General features: G+C 43.4%; 1 non-coding gene across 1 annotated transcript; it reads left to right on the top strand.

The window, feature by feature from the left end:
- The first annotated feature begins 4,235 nt into the window (after nucleotides 1-4,235).
- Nucleotides 4,236-4,371, top strand: LOC114230080 (U11 spliceosomal RNA). Its single transcript, XR_003615928.2, has one exon. It is a non-coding gene; the product is annotated as a U11 spliceosomal RNA (small nuclear RNA).
- The last annotated feature ends 2,680 nt before the right edge of the window (nucleotides 4,372-7,051 follow it).

Genomic DNA, 7,051 nt, shown 5'->3' on the forward strand with positions numbered 1-7,051 from the left:
AGCACTTGTTAGTTGATTTACTGATGGTAGCCATTCTGGCAGGTGTGAAGTGCTAACTCATTATGGCTTTAATTTGCATCTCTCTGATGATTAGTGATGTTGAGCATTTTTTCATATGTTTATTGGCCATCTGTATGACTTCTTTGGAGAAATGTCTATTTCGGTCCTTTGCCCGTTTTTTAATTGGATTGTTTGTATTTTGGAAATTAACCCATTATGCATCACTGCCAAATGTTCTCCCATACAGTGGGTTCCCTTTTCATTTTGATGCTGGTTTCTTTTGCTGTGCAGAAGCTTTTTATTTTGATGTCATCCCATTTGTTTATTTTTCCTGTGTTTCTCTTGCCCTAGGAGACATATCAGCAAAACTGTTGCTACATGAGATGTCTGAGATTTTACTGTCTGTTTTCTTCTAGGATTTTTCTGGTTCCGTGACTTACATTTAAGTCTTTTATCCATTTTGAGTTTATTCTTGTGTATGGTGTACGTTGGTGGTCTAGTTTCATTTTTTTGCATGTATCTGTCCAATTTTCCCAGCACCATTTATTGAAGAGACTGTCTTTACTCCATTGTGTGCTCTTGCCTCCTTTGTCAAATATTAATTGAGCATAATGGTGTGGGTTGATTTCTGGGCTCTCTGTTCTGTTGCCTGGATCTATATGTCTGTTCTTGTGCCAGGACCAGGCTGTTTTGATTACAGTTGCTTTGTTGTATAGTTTGATATCTGGCATTGTGATCCCTCCAAACTGGTTCTTCTTTCTCAAGATTGCTGCAACTATTTGGGGTCTTTTGGGGCTCCATATAAATTTGTGGAATATTTGTTCCAAGTCTGTGAAATATGCCATTGGTATCTTTTATAAAAATATTTTTACTGATTTCAGAATGGAAGGGAGAGGGAGAGAGAGAGAGAGAGAGAGAGAGAAGAGAGAGAGAGAGAAACATCAATGGATCTGGGTCTGCTGGTCACTCAGTCTAGTCCTTTGCAGTGTCAGCCCCGTGGGCCAGAAGGAGCTTGCACACCACGGTAGGAGGTGGATTCCATCCCGCCTCTGTCCTGGACTCCACAGTGTTGTGAATCTCCACTCAGTTTGTCTGCCATCAACTCTAGGACGCATCACAAATAATCTCTGGGTTCCGCTGTGAGCATGCAGAGACCCTCTCCCCACTGTGATTCCTCCTCCGTCAGCCCCAATTGCATGAGGCCTTGACTTTATTCCTAATTTTAGTTTGATTCACCTACTATGTGCGGAGAAGTGTCTTGGACTGAGTACTGGTAGACGTTCAAGGTCCTGTGTTAAGTTTTCCTGCAGACGTCCCTCATTTGGTGCTTCCTGGGGCACATCTCCTGAAGATGAGGGCTTCACTTTGCTCTGTCACCTGCCTTCATTTCTTTGTCTGTAGAATGAAAACGGCCCTTTTGTTCTCTAGCTGTTCTGAGGGTTGATTTTTGTAACGTGTGCAGGGAGCGAGGTAGGAAGACAGGTATTACCGGGATTTCCCTCAGAGGTTGGCTTTTTCCCTGCACAGCCTCTTAGGTAAACAGGAAGTGCTTCACAAGGCAAAGCCAATCCCCTCATCTCACAGGCGCAGCCCAGGGCCTGGTGGGTGTTAAATCCCAGCCTAGGAGGACTGGAGCAAGTCACCGCCACCACCACTGCCACAGGCAGCTGGGAGCTCCAGCGGCAAAGACACTTTCCATCAGGGAGAGACAGAGCTCTCTGACCGGGAATGAGGGGGAACGGAAAACAATTACAGTGAAACCTCTATTTGTTGATGAAAAGTACTGCAGCCTGAGGAACGCAGACTGAAATACTGTGCTGGGAAGCAAGGCTGTCCAGGCAGAAATAACTACCACAGAGCAAAAGCCTGCAGAACATGCCAGACAGCTGCCGAGTCTAAATGCTCGGGGGCTCAGTCCCCTGATGAAACTACTTAGGATGCCCTAAAATATTCCTGCTCTGCCCCAGGAATGGAAATATATTTCCCCATCAAGATGGTGAAATAAACACAAGGGAAGGAAGCAGCCCGTTTGGGAAGAAACGGGGCAGCCCCGCTCTGGGACAGAGGGCCCGCTAGTCCACTTTTACTCGGACTCGTCTTCCCAAGGAGTGGAGACTGTTCTTTCTGCATCTCCGCTTCTCTGCAACACACGTCACTCTCCTGTGGCCTTCCCTGTCCCTCCCTTTCAGGTGTCAGGGCTCTTGTGCAAGTATGTGCTGGTTTAGAGAAGGTAACTTATTTGAAAAAGAGCTTGTCTCGCTTCTTTGAAATCTTGTCCCTCGTATTTCCCAGCTCGATTGTATCTCTCAGCAGTTTATTCTTTTCGTTAAGGAACAGCCAGATGCAATTATTAAAGCAGGCGTTTTTATGGGATGCATTTGAGGAAGAAAATAATGAACACTGTTCTGTCTTTTAATCTGTTTTTTAAAAACTTGCGAACACTTCACATAGTATAGGTTGTGTGCCAGAAATGCTCGTGTGTCTGCATAACTATTAATATATTTGATCCCCACAGCTGATACAGGGGGAAACTGAGGCACGGGGAGATTGTAGGGTTTGTCCATGGTTATAAAGCCTGCAGATGGTGGAGCTTGAATAAGAACCAGGCAGCCAATCAGGGAGCCCTTGCTGTGGTCCTTACACCACGTCAGACAGAAAACCATCTGCAATCACATATGATTGCGTGGTGGGGACCTTGTCTCTCACATACACATTGTCTTACAGGATTCAGGTGATCATATACTAGTACATTCACTTTCATATCCTGATTCTTTGTTTTTACTATGTGGTTTTCACGCTTGTTAGTTTTCGTGGCTGCACAGTCATCTAACACGACTGGCCACTCCCCTTTTGTTGGATAACTGGGTTGCTTTCAATTTCTCACCAAGAAACAACACTTCAAAGAATACCTTTGCACTGTGTATTTCCCAATTATTTCTTTAGAATACATAGAACCAATTACCAAAAGCTGTGACAAAATTGACAACTTATCAAAGATCCACCCAGCAGTTTTTTTTATCCCATTGCTTTTTAGCTAGTGGGAGGGAGGGAGAGAGAGACACGTCAACTGGTTGCCTCCCGCATGTACCCTGATAGGGGGCGGGGAGTGAGTCCAAAACCCCAGGTATATGCCTTTGACCGGGAATCAAACCCAGACCCTTCAGTGCACAGGCTGACCCTCTAACCACTGAGCAACACAGGCCAGGGCACACCCTGCAGTTTTAAAGGAAGGCTAGCTATCCCAGAATAGTCTAATGGGCAGAGAGACAGGTGATTTTTTTTTTTTTTGAACAAAGAATACAAAAATAGACCCATGCCCATTTGGGGATTTTATAACTGTATGATAAAGATTATATTTAAAGTCAAAGGAGTAACATTTGATTATACAATAAAGAGAGACATTGGATAACCTTTAGGGAAAAAGGAAGAAGTTGGCTGCCTACATTACAACATTTATAAAATAAGTTATTGATAGATTAATATATAGGGGTAGGTAAAAGTAGATTCACAGTTATGAATACACAAAACAGTTTATCCTTGTATTAACTATTGCATTTTCTATGTGAACAACTATAAACCTACTTTTGCTAAATATATGAAAATGAAATATATAAATAAGAGGTTATCATCTTAATTTTGGGGTGTGGAGGTTATTGTATTAGCATGAGACCAAGACCAAAATATTATATAAAGAAAAAAAGAATAGATTTGGCCAAAGATCTCATAAAAATTGACAAATGGGAAAAGTATGCTTAATTCATCCAATAAATGTATTAATCTGATACATAAAAGTCAAAAAGTCATGGAGAAGTCAAGCAAAGAGAAATATGCAAAACACAGACAACTGGTGCCCAGAAATAGCATCTCACACATTCACCAGCCGTTTGTGTGTGTCTAATTTTTAGCAACAATCATAGAAATACAAATTAAGAGTACAGGATATTAATTTTCAGCGATTAGATTGCCAAAGACTAAGCTATTAATACCAATTTTATGACGAACATGTGAATAAACAGGCACCTCCTGCTACGTGACACCACACTGGGGGAGGAAAACTAAATATCAGAATGTGAAAAGTGCTGCTTCTGACGTGGCAATTCCACTGATGGTTTATCTTTAACACTCAGCACACACTCGGTTTTATTTTTATTACATGCATGCCTACTATGTCTTGTAGAACCTTTTTTACACGTAAAGTTTGAAAAAGATAATGTTCATCAGAAAGAGGTTAGATGGCAAAGGGCCTCTGTCGGTGAGTGGCGCACACAGAGCAGCCTGATTGCTCTACGTGCGGAATCCACATCAAGAGATGTTGGAAGCATAATATTTTTGGTACTTGGGCAGCTGGTGATCGTTGGTCCTGGCGCCCGAAAAAAAAAAAAGTTAAATGCACTATTGTCATATATGGAATTTTATACTGCTGCAAATGAAAATGAGGATCTCTGCTGTGCTGACATACACAAATGTCTGTAACGTCATAGTAAGTCACAGAACAGAACGTGTGTGAAGTTATTTTTAAGATACTGTATGTCTAGGTATCTTTCAGACTTCTATATACTATTGTACACATACACACAATATTCTACTAGACACACAAACATGCACATACACATCTGACTTCCAAAAGTCTGAGAGAACATACAAGACACTGGCCACAGAGGATGGGAATTATGGAAATGTTTTCTTTCATTTGCTGCTCTTTTTGCTTGTATGCTGAATTATTTATAGGTAGCGATTCCTCTTATCATGATATAAACAGTGCACGTATTTAAGACTTAAGGTGAAAAGGCTGTGGGACCTGAGCACTTTTTATAGCACTGGTGCACGATGCCAAATTACTTCCAAACATGTTGGGCCAGTTTGCTGCACCGCGTCCCAAGTCAACCACATCTCTTCGGCCTCTTATGAAACTGAGCTCCTTGCTAGAGTTCTAAGAAAAGGGCAGGGCAGCTACTGGGCCGGCCGAGCCAGCCCCTCCACCTGTGATGTACCCGAATTCTTTCTCCTCCTCTGCCTTCCGTCTCCTGAGCTCCTGTTGACATCTGACCTCCAGCAAACGCATGGGGAGAAAAGCCACCAGTAACAGAAGTGAGATTCCAACCTGTCAGTTTTGCTCTCCATTTGGGCCACTGGTGATAAGTTTAGTGACAAAGTGTTCAATGACTAACATTAAGCAAGGGAAGGTTGCGATTACTAGTATTATGGGTTTCAGCCATCCATCGAATTCCCTGCCTGGGGATTCACGGATTTCTGAGTCCTCTCAGTGTGCGGATGTTGGCCACATCTGCACCTCCAGTGTGCTGACTCCCTTTTCTTCTCATGACTCTTTTAACACCGTGTAATTGAGTGTTCGTTGTGTATATTGAAAATTGTCTCTATCCTCCTGTTAGAATATAAACCCCCCAAATCAGGGACGTTCACTTTTTTTTTTTTTGAAATTGATCTCAGAGAAGAAGGGAGAGGAGAGAGAGATAGAAACATCAATGATGAGAGAGAATCATTGATTGGCCGCCTCCTGCACGCCCCCTATTGGGGATCGAGCCTGCAACCCAGGCATGTGCCCCTGACCAGAATTAAAAACAAGTCACTCACTCAAGGATATTTTTCCATTGATCTTTTTAGGGAGAGGGGAGGAGAGAGGGAAAGACAGAGAGAAACATCGATGTGAGAGCAACACTTCGATTGGTTGCCTCCTGCACTCACCCTGACCAGGACTCTGGCTGGGGAGGCACCTGCAACCAAGGTACATGCCCTTGACTAGAATCGAACCCGGGACCCTTTGGTCCTCAGGCTGACGCTTTATCCACTGAGCCAAACCGGCTAGGACTAAACAGTGTCTTTTATCCCCATGGTAAAATGACTGGTGTCTAACAGTCTTTCCAAATAGCCACCAATGAGTTAATGCAAACTTTTTAACGGATGGCAGGTTTTGAGCATAAGATATCAAATGGAAAAGATTAGTATCTTTCTTTGCTCACAGTTTAGAGTCCTTGGATCTCAACATTGGGAGTCCATGTAACTCAAACACAGATCAAAGGCTTGCCTGTGCTCCACAACACCCCCGAGCATTCCCTGGCCTGGGCCTAATCAAGACCAGCCCCAGAACTCTCCAGGCCACAGCAAACAAGCTTCAACTTAAAAGGCTTTCATTTTTAAAATTTGAACTTACATTAATCTAGAATCTATCTCACGGTGACTTCCATTTCTACCCTAATCCTGTTTCCCCAGCCCCCACCCCAGAGCCTTGTAAAGTAAGTGCAATTTCCTTTCCATGTGGTGGACGGACTTGAGTCTGCCATGACGATGCTCTGTAAACCTGGCTTCCCAGGCTGACTGCGTTCAGTCCTCAGATTAGTGCTGTGTGTTAGCATTTTCATATCTCTCCCTCCCTGTTTCTACCTTTTGGAAAGAGTCTAGTTTGCCAATGACCATGTCCCACTGAGGTGACAGCAGTCCAATAAATGGGGTCATAGGTTACATTTTGCTTTGCAGAGGTTTATCTGTTTGTTAGTGATGTCATGAGACTCCTCACTCATTTTAAATGTGGAAATTATGTTCACAACAGCAGGGACCCGAGGGCCAGCTTGGGAAGGCTTCCTGCTCTACCCATTTGATGCAGAGGGAGTCTAGGTCCAGAGAAGGCCGACCTGATGTTGAAAAAGGAAAATCACTTAGGAAATCTCCCAGGAAAGTGTTGAGGACTCGGAAGTTGGTGGGCAACCTTTACAGTGGTCAGAGCATGGGTGAGCGTGTGCCAAACCGTGCTGCTTATGGGTGAGGGCACCTGGATCCCACTTTCTCACCTCCAGTTCACTTGACATAATTATCATTTAAGGACTTAGTTTATATGACCTCCAATTTATTAAACATCTCCTTCCACAAATAATGGTTATCATGATTTCATTTGATGTAAGCACTTGTATGAAATAGGCACAGGTGACATTCAAAACATTTAACAACCCGTCTGGGTATCAAGGAACCATAGCGGACAGTGGATACAGACATGGCAGCAGGCACGCCAGGTGAGCATCAGTCAGCCTTGGAAACAGGT

Source organism: Eptesicus fuscus, chromosome 12 (genome assembly GCF_027574615.1).
Source record: "Eptesicus fuscus isolate TK198812 chromosome 12, DD_ASM_mEF_20220401, whole genome shotgun sequence".
In the NCBI taxonomy this organism is placed as follows: Eukaryota; Metazoa; Chordata; class Mammalia; order Chiroptera; family Vespertilionidae; genus Eptesicus; species Eptesicus fuscus.